The sequence below is a fragment of the Hyla sarda genome, chromosome 11, assembly GCF_029499605.1.
Source record: "Hyla sarda isolate aHylSar1 chromosome 11, aHylSar1.hap1, whole genome shotgun sequence".
NCBI classification, from domain to species: Eukaryota; Metazoa; Chordata; class Amphibia; order Anura; family Hylidae; genus Hyla; species Hyla sarda.
In genome coordinates, this window is record NC_079199.1 from 87,030,923 (window position 1) to 87,046,302 (window position 15,380).

The following is a 15,380-nucleotide window of genomic DNA, read 5'->3' on the forward strand; positions in this document are numbered from 1 at the left end:
AACCTCTTCTAAACTGGGCGTTTCCAGAGACAGGTGTCATCAGAGAGGATTTAGACAGAAAAGTACAACCTTAACTTCAGAAGCTCATAAGTATTGAAAGGATTAAGATTTTTTAATAGAAGTAATTTACAAATCTGTTGAACTTTCTGGAGCCAGTTGATATATATACAAAAGTTTTTTCCTGGAATACCCCTTTAAAGGGGTACTCCACCCCTAGACATCTTATCCCCTATCTAAAGGATAGGGGATAAGATGTCTGATCTTGGGGGTCCTGCCGCTGAGTACCCCCGCCATTTTCCTGCTGCACACAGCGTTCGTTTAGTGTATCGGGTGCACCCTGCTCGTGATGTCATGGCCACGCCTCCTCAATGCAAGTCTATGGGAGGGGGCGTGACGGCAGTCAGGCCCCCTCCCATAGAATTGCATTGAGGGGGCGTGGCTATGATGTCACAAGCCTCTGCCCTGCATTGCCAGTCATCTGGCACAGAGGAAAGTTCGCTTCGTGCATTGGATGTCTAGGGGCGGAGTACCCCTTTAACTGGATGATTCCACTGGAAGATTGAACATCAGAATCAGAATCCAGATCCTGGGAAGTGCCGCTTCGGAACCTGCGACACGTGAGATAAGTAATAGAGGCCCATTAAGATCAATTGGAGGCCACTGGAAGCGGAATCCACATGTGAATAGGACCTAAAATCAGCTTGTTAAATCTCCCCTATGAAAATAGGTAACATTTTGCTGTGAGACACAAACATGAGAAGCAGAAACTATTGGAAATGACGGAATTTTTTGGTGACTTTAATATATTTACCTAAAAGGTAGCTGTAACAGAATTCAGCTATCACTTCTTGTTGCCGCTCCACTGGTTCACCCGTTTCTGTCATTTTGGGACGCTAAAAAAATAAATAAAATATTATTCTATAACACAGAACTGCTGGAAATCATTTTGTGACTCAGTGACCAATGTGTAAGTAATAGACACTAATGTGTAACAATAAACTGCCCTCGATTTCCTATCTTAGCTCAGTCTAAAGTTTGTCTATGACTCAGGGCCCCGATGCTTTAGTTTCTGAAATTAAAGGGGTACTCCACTGCCCCAGCGTTCAGAACATTTTGTTCCAAACGCTGGGTGCGGGCTGTGGGGGTCGTGATGGCATGTGATGTCACGTCACGCCCCCTCAATGCAAGTCTATGGGAGGAGCGTGGTCATGATGTCACGACCCCCGCAGGGGTCCGAGCGATGGGGCAGTGGAGTACCCCTGTAAACTAAACTTTTTCTACGGTTAAAACTAGAGATGAGCGAACTTACAGTAAATTCGATTCGTCACGAACTTCTCGGTTCAGCAGTTGATGACTTTTCCTGCATAAATTAGTTCAGCTTTCAGGTGCTCCGGTGGGCTGGAAAAGGTGGATATAGTCCTAGGAGACTCTTTCCTAGGACTGTATCCACCTTTTCCATCCCACCGGAGCACCGGAAAGCTGAGCTAATTTATGCAGGAAAAGTTAGCAACCGCCAAGCCGAGAAGTTCGTGACGAATCGACACAGACACGCCGGCATATGGCTCCGCCTCCAAAACTCACTACACACATAGGGCTGCCGCCGGAAAGCCCTGTGTGTATAGTGAGCAAGGGATATGCAGCGTATTTCCCGCTGCTGCCATAAATTTTGCGCAGCGTCAAATATGCTGCGTATACGCCCTGTGGGAATGCACCCTAAAAACTGATATATAACATTCTACAATTGTGTAAGAACAGCCTATGGGTATGTTGACATGTTGGACTTAAAGTGGTTATCCAACATAAGGTGATTTTAGTTCTTACCAGCCAGACAGTAATGGACATGTTTAGGAAGGATCTGTGCTTGTCTTGGAGCTAATGGCTATGTTGTGAGTCCACCATAACACTGCTGCTTTCTTTTTGTGAAATGGCTTTCCTGTTGGAGTTCCCTCCCACTACAAGTCACAGGATCCCTTGTTTGTAAGTGTGAGGTCACTTTTCTTCCTCCCACACACATTGTCAACCTACCCATTGCAGCACAGCTGAGCTGCCTTTCATGCTCTGCTGTGCTTTAAACTACAATTTGCAGCTCTGCGGAAATGACCTCCCTCCCACCAAGCGGTCGCTCTACTCATTGAAGCACAGATAGGCTCCCTTTTAACACCTGACTAGTGATGTAATGTCTCAGGCCGCACTGCAATCTGGATAAAGCTGAAACGACACTCATTTTGTATGCTGCTAAAAATGAACATTGGGGCAAAGATCACATAAGAATTGCAAGAACAGCCATTAAACACAGGTACAGACACTATATTATGAACTGCACTAACTTTACAACCCCTTTAGCATAGTTAAATATGAAAAAAATCCCGGAATACCCCTTTAAGTCTGATGTGAATTTCCTAAGCATTAGATCTCTGCTATGGATGTGCTGAAGATTCCATTGAAACATCGGAGATGCAGGATTATGGAAATCTTAAATTTTTTAACAGTTTTATGTAAAGATGAAAAACTTTGGAGGAGCAGCTGCTGATTTCTTGTTTTTCTGTTAAAGGGGTACGCCGGTGGAAAACTTTTTCTATTACTTCTATAAAAAAAATCTTAATCCTTCCAGTACTTATTAGCTGCAGAATACTACAGAGGAAATTATTTTCTTTTTGGAACACAGAGCTCTCTGCTGACATCATGAGCACAGTGCTCTCTGCTGACATCTCTGTCCATATTAGGAACTGACCAGAGCAGCATATGTTTGCTATGGGGATTTTCTCCTACTCTGCACAGTTCCTAAAATGGACAGAGATGTCAGCAGAGAGCCCTGTGCTCGTGATGTCAGCAGAGAGCTCTGTGTTGCAAAAAGAAAAGAATTTCCTCTGTAGTATTCAGCAGCTAATAAGTACTGGAAGGATTAATATATATTTTTTTTTATAGAAGTAATTTACAAATATGTTTAACTTTCTTGCACTAGTTTATTAAAAAAAAAAAAAAGAAGTTTTCCACCGGAGTACCCCTTTAACCCCATTTTATGCATTATACCTGCAGTAGCTCAATTCTTTTCTGCTCAGTTCTTGCATCTTATTTAGTTTTTATGTACTCTGCTGTGCAGTGAAGTCCCATACAAAGAGTGTATAGTAGTACTACTAATGGCCAAACATGACCCCGTAGTTCCTGAGAACTGTAAGAAAGCCATGTCATACAGTCTTCCCGTAATAATATATGAATCTTTTTGAAGAACTTCTTCTTTCGTTGGTATTACGAAACACTGAAATATATGGTCAGACTGATAAATTCCCTCTTTTGTATCTGCAGTTGGTCCCATAACATTGATTTGTTGAATATGTTTTTCTCAGCTGTAGACATTAAGAGTCACATTTTTCTACTTGGCTTATGGGAATCTAAAAATAATCTATATTTGCATAAGAGGAAGAAATAGCTTCCTTAATGTTCTGTGTTCTTTGTATTTGATTTTATATACATCAAAAAAAAATTGAAATTGAAAAAACACAAATAAAAAGTCGAGTAGTTGTTCATAGCAGCCAATCACGTTGCTGCTTTGATTGTTCAATTTGCCAATTGAAATTAAAGGGGTATTCCAGGCAAAAACTTTTTTTTATATATCAACTGGCTCCGGAAAGTTAAACATTAAATTACTTCTATTAAAAAATCTTAATCCTTCCAATAGTTATTAGCTTCTGAAGTTGAGTTGCTGTTTTCTGTCTAACTGCTTTCTGATCACTCACGTCCCGGGAGCTGTCCAGCTCCTATGGGGATATTCTCCCATCATGCAAGGGATATTCTCCCATCATACACAGCTCCCGGGACGTGACATCATCATTGAGCAGTTAGACAGAAAACTTCAGATGCTAATAACTATTGGAAGGATTAAGATTTTTTAATAGAAGCAATTTACAAATCTGTTTAACTTTCCGGAGCCAGTTGATATATTAAAAATAGTTTTTGCCTGGAATACCCCTTTAAGAGCTGGAAATGGACTGGTTTGGTATAGATGACTACCCAAGTTTTCCTTGGCACCGCTAATCGTGTTTGCGTCTCCTTACTGCTAACTTCAATGGCAGGGGGGGGGGGGGGTCTGAGAGTTCAGGTAATATGGCAGTAATCCCCAACCTCTTTCAGGTCAAAGGATGCTCTCTATTATGACAGATGGTTGATGACAGATGAATCTTATTGAAGAGGTACTCCGCCACTAGACATCTTATCCCCTATCCAAATGATAGGGGATAACATGTCTGATCAAGGGTGTCCTGCTGCTGGGGACCCCCGCCATTTTTCTGCTGCACCCGACGTTCGTTTAGAGAATTGGGTCCACCCTGCTCGTGATGTTATGGCCACGCTCCCTCAATGCAAGTCTATGGGAGGGGGCGTGACTGCCGTCACGCCCCCTCTCATAGACTTGCATTGAGGGGGCGTGGCTGTGACGTCACGAGCCTCTGCCCCGCATCACCGGTCATGTGGCACAGAGCGAAGTTCGCTCCGTGCACCGGATGTCTGGGGTGCCTCAGCCGAGGTCGGTGGGACCCCCATGATCAGACATCTTATCCCCTTGGATAGGGGATAAGATGTCTAGGGGCAGAGTACCCCTTTAAATGCCCCCCTTTACATTTTTATGTGTCTAGCACTTTATTTATTTTTTTATTACACTTTTAATTTAGCTCACTAGTCTGAATTCCTCTCAAAGGGAGGGGGCGTGGCCTCACTGTGCAGGTCTCCGCCCCCTCCCTCAGTATGCTGTCTGCTCACATCTCCCCTAGCATTAGCAAAACTACAACTCCCAGCTTGTCCTCACTGACAGTAGCCGGACACAAGCTGACAGTGGGAGGATTTTTTCTCCAGCTGTGAGCCCTGAACTCACAGCTGTCAATCATGGAAGTGTGTCCATGACGTAGGTGATGACTCATGGACACAGCAGGACTAGTATGTGTCCAAGCAGGCAGGGGGGGGGGGCAGTTGTTTGACTGGATTTTTTAGTATGAAATACTGAAAATTTTCTAACGAAAGCAATTGCAAAACCTATTGGTTATACAGGCTTCACAACATATCAAAAGTTTTTGTATCTGACAGCGCCCATTTAAGTGTTAACTGTAATGGTTTAGACCCTATTACTAAATTATGATAATGTTAAGACAACTCCAGTGTTACTACTGCACAAAACTTTCAAGAGGTGGTGGGCCGCATGCATTGGCCCCAAAGATCCACATATGGCTCCCGAACCACTGGTTGGGAAGCTCTGAATTATAACATTGCCTAAGGGGAACATGACCAGCGAGGTCCTGCAGAAACTCCAAAATCCTTGGATACACCCTATGACTATAGACAGGCAGAGTGCTGCGGTGGCTTAACAATTTTGCCCGTTAGGGCCACACAATTAATCGATAAATCGATAAATCATTCATGTGGCCGTCACGGGCGCCATCTTCGGACTCACACCACGTGGAACACTGCTCACGGCCATGTCTGTACTCTCCTCTTCCTCTTTCAGACTGAAGAGGTCGCTGTGCATTGCTCCTTTTATAATTGGCTTCTCCAAAATGGCTGCCGACCGGAAGGACGAAATCGGTGCAGCCCCGACTTCCTGTCCCCCCGGCAAATAACAGCGGCGACAGATGTACTTGGTGGCCATGCCCAGGGGCGGGTCGTGCAGGCTTTCTTCGTGTGCTTTTCGGGTAGCAGATTAACCCCTGTAGTACTGTATGGCCCAGAGGATCGTAGCATGGCTTCACCCCGTACTTTACACATTTCCACAGCAAATTCTCATCTCCCCCTTATTTTTCGTGCGCACTTCTTACACACAATAATACTAGCACAGTCCCGTTGACGTGTGTGTGCACACCTATTCGCAGCGTGCGAAAACCTTTCACAGTACATTAACACAGTCCTTTATGGGGGCTGCACACTTTAAACGGTGGCAACAGCTGTAGGCAAACACCCGTATCCTGTTCGTAAGACGCCAAAAAACTAAGTGGTAGCTTGGGGGTGCAGGGTATAGGTGGTGTAGCTGTGCAGTGATGAAAGGGTGTTGGATTAACCCTTAACTGTCGTGACGCCAGGGTGCGGGTTCCTCTCTGTATATATATCCTACCGCCACCCGTCTCAGGAACGATAGGGAGGAATAAAAGATTGTCCACAAGCGGAATTTCAGTAAACCGTAGATAACTTTACTTTTAACGTAGTAACAGTCTTTACAGAGGACCGGACTTTTAGGCTCCTCACAGGTTTGGTTGGGACCTTTTAATAAGCTTTGATGTTTGTGTGGTGTCCCAGTACCGCATTCTATACGGTACTTGTTTATTTATGGGTCCCCATAGTCAGAGTACCTAGGACGTAGGGATTCCTATTAATCCAGTCTACCCCTAGTCGCCTCTATTCTAGTATATAATTAGTAATTTATGCACAGGTTAATGTAAATAGCATAATATATGTAAATAAATGGTTAATTACTTGTTTCTGTGGCATCGCAGGGCCTTCGGGTCATGTGATGCGTTCCAAGCCTCACTCTGGATGCGTTCCAGGCCTCACTTTGGTATTTCTAGCCTTGCTTTGGTTTTATTATGTGTATAGGAAGTCAGATGAACACCCAGAAGCCTGTGTGACGGTGAGTGACAGCTGACCTTGGACCTATCAACTTAGGCTCCGCACCCTTTCCATATAAGGGACGCGGCAGCCATTTTAGCTCTCTTGCTCCTGTGCTCTTGATGAGAGAAGACCTGTACAGCAGTAATCGCAGTGAGTTAGGCCTGAGCCTTGCGGCCACGGCTGAACAATTATAGTTATAGAGTGTATCAATCCCCAAACACTCTGCGGGACTACCGGACCTAATCTACCCCTTAATACGAACGGATCCACGCACCAATTATCTTGATTCTTTTAACCTGCAAAAGACGCAAGGTCCACAGCAACTGTCAGTCATTGAAGTCTATACAAGTGTATTACAGAGACTGTTACTGTATTCTGAATGTACCGCAAGTTCAAGAGTAAAGTTTACTTCAGTTCAAGTTTAACTCCAGTGTATACACCTGTCGTTTCTGGGAATGGCGGCGATAGGCCGAAGCTATACCTCAATAATACCAGCCCTCACCGTGGCGTCACGAGTGACAGGGTTAATATTGACCCCTCCTATACAGTTACCATACCACCACTACCATACACCACCCAAGGGCTACCACATTTGATTACGCTGTTCCACTGAATTTAGGGGTCTGATTTAGGTTCAGTAGTCACGTAAGATTAGGATTGAGTTAGATTGAACTCCCGGTTTTGTATTCGGCTGAAGTTAGCAGGCTTCAGGCCTAGATTTGTCTTGAAAGTATTCATGGAGCTTCTTTCTCTCTGCTTTTGTTTCTCATTTCCAGTCGTATGCAATACTCTTCTTGTACTCTACTTGTTTGAACAAAAACAAAAATTACAGTTGAAAAGAAAAAAGAAATGTGTCAGAACAGGTGTCAGAGCCACCCAGCTTGCTGCGTATGTGGTCATCGTGCCCATGCTGCCCACTGTGGTGCATTAGGATTAGACCATGGAACAATGAAAGAAGGTGGCCTGGTCTGATACATTATGTCTTTATTACATCATGTAGATAAATGGGTGTGTGCAACACTTACATGGGGACAGGGGCGTAGCTAGAAACCACAGGGCCATGATCCAAAGAATTGCTCTGGGCCCCCCTACCCCCTGCTTCCTGGACAACCCCCTTACCCGGCCTCGGCCATCACATATCAGTAACTACAGCACTGATAGGACACAGCCAGTGCCAATACATCAGTGACTAACAGGCAGAGCCAGACTGGGACCAAAAATAGATCTGGGCATTTAAGAATAAGGAGCCTTTTTTTTTTTTTTTTTGGTGAGGGTCCGACTGCTGGGACCACCACTGATTACCTTGGTTCAAGTTGCTCTCCAGCTGTTGCAAAGCTACAACTCCTATCATGTCTGGAGAGCCTCAGGCGTTATGTAAAGTTGTAGTTTTGTAACAGCTGGAGAGCCACAGATTGGGGTAAAGTTTCACCCATCATCCCTGCAGAACTTACAGGTGACTACAGCTCTGATGGGACAGCCAGGAGAATACACATTGGTATCACTGACCTGAGTGACGTCTTCTCTGTTGTCTTTCCTTTTCTTTTCCATCTGGTCCAGATGCTGAACTTCTTTCTTCTTCACTGCAGAGTCTGACGTCCGCACATTGGTTTCTTCACTTTGTCAGCAGATACCTTATTCTCTGTATGAAGACAAAAATCATTATAACCCTGCTAAACACTGTACCCCTGAATATAATACTGCCACCCACTGTACCCCCTGAATATAATACTGCCACCCACTGTACCCCTGAATACAATACTGCCACACACTGTACCCCTGAATATAATACTGCCACCCACTGTACCCCCTGAATATAATACTGACACCCACTGTACCCCTGAATACAATACTGCCACACACTGTACCCCCTGAATATAATACTGCCACCCACTGTACCCCTTAATACAATACTGCCACACACTGTACCCCTGAATATAATACTGCCTCACACTGTACCCCTGAATATAATACTGTCGCACGCTGTACCTCCTGAATATAATACTGCCTCACACTGTACCCCTGAATATAATACTGCCTCACACTGTACCCTCTGAATATAATACTGGCATACACTTTAACCCCTGAATAAAATACTGCACACATCCATCATACATGACAAGAATAGTTATAACCCTGCTAAATACTGTACCACTTGAATATAATACTGCCACACTATTGCAGCATTATTCAAGCACTATTTTTTTCTCCACTAAATTCCTGCAAAATTACCGGATCCCCAAAAGACCCCATGCAAGTGAATGGGGTCAGTCGGGACTCGGTAGTAGCCATTTGCATCTGACCCTTTTTAGGGTCCAATCAGCTGAAAAAAATTAAAAATAAATACATTTTAATTAGTTCGATGCGAGCGGCAATGTGAACCTAGCCTTATGATCATGTGCCATGGCAGCCAAATGTTGCCTACCTTGGAGAAGTGTCATCCATAGTGACATTATTGCATAGCTCGAAAAATAGCAAATGGTGCTTATTTTCTAAGGGCTATCCCCTTTAAAGGGGCACTCCGGTGAAAACCTTTTTTCTTTTAAATCAACTGGTGCCAGAAAGTTAAACATATTTGTAAATTACTTCTATTAAAAAATCTTAATCCTTCCAGTACTTATTAGCTGCTGAATGCTACAGAGGAAATTCCTTTCTTTTTGGAACACTGATGACATCACGAGCACAGTGCTCTCTGCTAACATCTCTGTCCATTTTAGCAACCGTGCATAGCAGATGTACGCTAAGGGCAGCATGGTGGCTTAGTGGTTAGCACTGCTGCCTTGCAGTGCTGGGACCTTGGGTTCAAATCTCACTAAGGACAACAATAAATACAGACTTAATATTATTATTATAATAACGTCAGCAAAGAGCACTGTGCTCGTGATGTCATCAGAGAGCATTCCAAAAAGAAAAGAATTTCCTCTGTAGTATTCAGCAGCTAATAAGTACAGGAAGGATTAAGATTTTTTTAATAGAAGTAATTTACAAATCTGTTTAACTTTCCGGAGCCAGTTGATTTAAAAGAAAAAAGGTTTTCACCGGAGTACCCCTTTAACAAATACTCAGTACCGATCTGCAGGAAATAAGGCTAGGTTCACATTGGCATTCCGTTAAGGGTCCGATTGGCTCCTTTTGAGCTGATTGGGCCCTAAAACAGGTCAGATGCAAACGGCTACTACTGGGTCCTGACGGACCCCATTCACTTGCTTTGGTTCCGTCGGTGATCCACTAATTTTACAGGAATTTTGCAGAAATTTAGAAGTGGGAATGGTAGTGCGGAATCCTATAGAAGTCTATGGGCTTTAATTTGAGGAGGAATTCTGCAAGCGGAAATCCTGTCATGTGAATAGACCCTTAGGCTAGGTTCACACTACTGAATTTATGCCTGTCTGCTTGCAAAAGTTTGGTAGGGTAATTTCCGCCTCCAAAGCCTATTTTCTGTTGCAAGCAGAAATTTATTTACGCGAGGATTCTACCCCTATTCCGGACGGAAGCAGAGGGAGTACATTAAGAACTATAGTTCGGCCCCTTTTGGACCATTTGGTCACATGACCAGAACCAGGTTCAAATTCTGACTAAACTCCGTACGGAAATTCTACCTGCAATCCGCTTCCAATCTGCCTCCATTCCGTGTTGGGTAAAAATCCGCCTTTGAAGTCAATGGGATTCTGCGGCAAAAATCCGGCTGAAGAAAGAGCACCACCATTCTTTAGGCTGAAATTCTGTTGTGTGCACCTAGCCTAAGGTTGTGAAAGTAACCACCTGACTACAACTCCCTTGAGACACCCATAGGTAATCCCCTGTGCTTTATACTACAGCTTGGCTTGTTCAGATTCTGCTTTGTATAAGCACAAGATTACCATAAAGTCACTGGGCCTGTTTGTTTTTTGTTGTTCTTGTTGTGTGAAATGTCTCTTTATCGGCTTTTTCCGTGTCGGCTTCATAGGGATTGTAGTTTTTTTGGGGGGCACTGCTGCACAAATTCCAGCGCAAACAGATTTGGGGAGCATTGCGCCACATTTTGGTGCATCACCTGACAAAAGCGGGTCGGGTTCACAATAGGGAATTAAAGGGGTACTCTGGTGGAAAACATTTTTTCTTAAATCCACTGGTGCCAGAAAGTTAAACAGATTTGTAAATGACTTCTATGAAAAAAGATTTACCCTTCCAGTACTTCTTAGCAGCTGTATGCTACAGAGGAAATTCTTTTTTTATTTTCTTTTTTGTCTTGTCCACCATGCTCTCTGCTGACACCTGATGCCCGCATCAGGAACTGCCCAGAGCAGGAGAAAATCCCTATAGCAAACCTATGCTGCTCTGGACAGTTCCTGACACAGACAGAGGTGTCAGCAGAGAGCACTTCTGTCACGATGCCGGCTGGCGGGTAGTGGATCCTCTGTGCCAGAGAGGGATTGGCGTGGACCGTGCTAGTGGATCGGTTCTAAGTCACTACTGGTTTTCACCAGAGCCCGCCGCAAAGCGGGATGGTCTTGCTGCGGCGGTAGTGACCAGGTCGTATCCACTAGCAACGGCTCAACCTCTCTGGCTGCTGAAGATAGGCGCGGTACAAGGGAGTAGACAGAAGCAAGGTCGGACGTAGCAGAAGGTCGGGGCAGGCAGCAAGGATCGTAGTCAGGGGCAACGGCAGGAGGTCTGGAACACAGGCTAGGAACATACAAGGAACGCTTTCACTGGCACAATGGCAACAAGATCCGGCAGGGAAGTGCAGGGGAAGTGAGGTGATATAGGGAAGTGCACAGGTGAAGACACTAATTGGAATCACTGCGCCAATCAGCGGCGCAGTGGCCCTTTAAATCGCAAAGACCCGGCGCACGCGCGCCCTAGGGAGCGGGGCCGCGCGCGCCGGGACAGGACCGAGGGAGAGCGAGTCAGGTACGGGAGCCGGGGTGCGCATCGCGAGCGGGCGCTACCCGCATCGCGAATCGCATCCCGGCTGGAAGCAGAATCGCAGCGCCCCGGGTCAGTGGATCTGACCGGAGCGCTGCAGCGGAGAGAGTGTAGCGAGCGCTCCGGGGAGGAGCGGGGACCCGGAGCGCTCGGCGTAACAGTACCCCCCCCCTTGGGTCTCCCCCTCTTTTTAGGGCCTGAGAACCTGAGGAGCAGACTTTTATCTAGGATGTTGTCCTCAGGTTCCCAGGATCTCTCTTCAGGACCACAACCCTCCCAGTCCACTAGAAAAAAAGTTTTCCCTCTGACCTTTTTAGAGGCTAAGATCTCTTTGACAGAGAAGATGTCCGAGGAGCCGGAAACAGGAGTGGGAGGAACAGATTTGGGAGAAAAACGGTTGAGGATGAGTGGTTTAAGAAGAGAGACGTGAAAGGCATTAGGGATACGAAGAGAAGGAGGAAGAAGAAGTTTGTAAGAGACAGGATTAATTTGACACAAAATTTTGAAAGGGCCAAGATAGCGTGGTCCCAACTTGTAGCTAGGGACACGGAAGCGGACATATTTAGCGGAGAGCCATACCTTGTCTCCAGGGGAAAAAACGGGAGGAGCTCTTCTTTTCTTATCCGCGAACCTCTTCATGCGTGATGAAGCCTGTAGGAGAGAATTTTGGGTCTCTCTCCATATAATGGAAAGGTCACGAGAAATTTCATCCACAGCGGGCAGACCAGAGGGCAAGGGGGTAGGGAGGGGGGGAAGAGGGTGACGGCCGTACACCACGAAAAATGGGGATTTGGAGGAAGATTCAGAGACTCTGAAGTTATACGAGAATTCGGCCCATGGAAGGAGATCTGCCCAGTCATCCTGGCGGGAGGAAACAAAATGTCGCAAATAATCACCCAAGACTTGGTTAATTCTTTCTACTTGTCCATTGGACTGGGGATGATATGCAGAAGAAAAATTTAATTTAATCTTGAGTTGTTTACAGAGAGCCCTCCAGAATTTAGACACGAATTGGACGCCTCTATCCGAGACGATCTGCGTAGGCAATCCGTGAAGACGAAAAATGTGTACAAAAAATTGTTTAGCCAACTGAGGCGCTGAAGGAAGACCAGGAAGAGGGATGAAATGTGCCATTTTGGAGAATCGATCAACGACCACCCAAATAACAGTGTTGCCACGGGAAGGGGGTAAATCAGTAATAAAATCCATACCAATCAGAGACCAAGGCTGTTCGGGGACAGGCAGGGGATGAAGAAAACCAGCGGGCTTCTGGCGAGGAGTCTTATCCCGGGCACAGATAGTGCAGGCTCGCACAAAGTCCACAACATCCGTCTCCAGAGTCGGCCACCAATAGAAGCGGGAGATGAGTTGCACAGATTTCTTGATGCCCACATGACCAGCGAGATGGGAGGAGTGACCCCATTTGAGGATTCCGAGGCGTTGGCGTGGAGAAACAAAGGTCTTTCCTGGAGGAGTTTGCCTGATGGAGGCTGGAGAAGTGGAGATCAGGCAGTCAGGTGGAATGATGTGTTGCGGAGAGAGTTCAACTTCTGAGGCATCCGAGGAACGAGAGAGAGCATCGGCCCTAATGTTCTTATCGGCAGGACGAAAGTGAATCTCAAAATTAAATCGGGCAAAGAACAGAGACCACCGGGCCTGGCGAGGATTCAGCCGTTGGGCAGACTGGAGGTAGGAGAGGTTCTTGTGGTCGGTGTAAATAATAACTGGAAATCTTGATCCCTCCAGCAGATGCCTCCATTCCTCAAGTGCTAATTTAATGGCTAGAAGCTCTCGATCCCCGATGGAGTAGTTCCTCTCCGCCGGAGAGAAGGTCCTAGAAAAAAACCCACAAGTGACAGCATGCCCGGAAGAATTTTTTTGTAAAAGAACAGCTCCAGCTCCCACTGAGGAGGCATCAACCTCCAATAGGAAGGGTTTGGAAGGGTCAGGTCTGGAGAGCACGGGAGCCGAAGAAAAGGCAGACTTGAGTCGTTTAAAGGCGTCTTCCGCTTGAGGAGGCCACGACTTGGGATCGGCATTTTTTTTGGTTAAAGCCACGATAGGAGCCACAACGGTAGAAAAATGTGGAATAAATTGCCTGTAATAATTGGCGAACCCCAAAAAGCGTTGGATAGCACGGAGTCCGGAGGGGCGTGGCCAATCTAAGACGGCAGAGAGTTTGTCTGGATCCATTTGTAGTCCCTGGCCAGAGACCAAATATCCTAGAAAAGGAAGAGATTGGCATTCAAACAGACATTTCTCAATTTTGGCATAGAGTTGATTGTCACGAAGTCTCTGAAGAACCATACGGACATGCTGGCGGTGTTCTTCTAGATTGGCAGAAAAAATTAGGATATCGTCCAGATATACAACAACACAGGAGTATAGCAGATCACGAAAAATTTCATTGACAAAGTCTTGGAAGACAGCAGGGGCGTTGCACAGGCCAAAGGGCATGACCAGATACTCAAAGTGTCCATCTCTGGTGTTAAACGCCGTTTTCCACTCATCCCCCTCTCTGATGCGGATGAGGTTATAGGCGCCTCTTAAGTCCAATTTAGTAAAGATGTGGGCACCTTGGAGGCGATCAAAGAGTTCAGAGATGAGGGGTAGGGGGTAGCGGTTCTTAACCGTGATTTTATTAAGACCGCGGTAGTCAATGCAAGGACGTAGGGAGCCATCTTTTTTGGACACAAAGAAAAATCCAGCTCCGGCAGGAGAGGAGGATTTACGGATAAAGCCCTTTTTTAAATTTTCCTGGACATACTCAGACATGGCAAGAGTCTCTGGGGCAGAGAGAGGATAAATTCTGCCCCGGGGTGGAGTAGTACCCGGGAGGAGGTCGATAGGGCAATCATAAGGCCTGTGAGGAGGTAGAGTCTCAGCTTGTTTTTTGCAGAAAACATCCGCGAAGTCCATATAGGCCTTAGGGAGACCGGTTACTGAGGGAACCACAGAGTCACGGCAAGGGTTACTGGGAACCGGTCTTAGACAGTCCTTGGAACAAGAGGGCCCCCAACTCTTGATCTCCCCAGTGGACCAATCCAGGGTTGGGGAATGAAGTTGAAGCCAGGGAAGTCCAAGGAGAATTTCCGAGGTGCAATTGGGGAGGACCAAAAGTTCAATCCTCTCGTGATGAGATCCGATGCTCATTAGAAGGGGCTCCGTGCGGAAGCGTATGGTACAGTCCAATCTTTCATTGTTTACACAATTGATGTAAAGGGGTCTGGCGAGACTGGTCACTGGGATGTTGAACCTGTTGACGAGAGAGGCCAAAATAAAATTTCCTGCAGATCCAGAGTCCAAGAAGGCCACGGTAGAGAAGGAGAAGGCAGAGGCAGACATCCGCACAGGCACCGTAAGACGTGGAGAAGCAGAGTAGACATCAAGGACTGTCTCACCTTTGTGCGGAGTCAGCGTACGTCTTTCCAGGCGGGGAGGACGGATAGGACAATCCCTCAGGAAGTGTTCGGTACTAGCACAGTACAGGCAGAGGTTCTCCATGCGGCGTCGTGTCCTCTCTTGAGGTGTCAGGCGAGACCGGTCGACCTGCATAGCCTCCACGGCGGGAGGCACAGGAACAGATTGCAGGGGACCAGAGGAGAGAGGAGCCGAGGAGAAGAAACGCCTCGTGCGAACAGAGTCCATATCTTGGCGGAGCTCCTGACGCCTTTCGGAAAAACGCATGTCAATGCGAGTGGCTAGGTGAATAAGTTCATGTAGATTAGCAGGAATTTCTCGTGCGGCCAGAACATCTTTAATGTTGCTGGATAGGCCTTTTTTAAAGGTCGCGCAGAGGGCCTCATTATTCCAGGACAATTCTGAAGCAAGAGTACGGAATTGTACGGCATACTCGCCAACGGAAGAATTACCCTGGACCAGGTTCAACA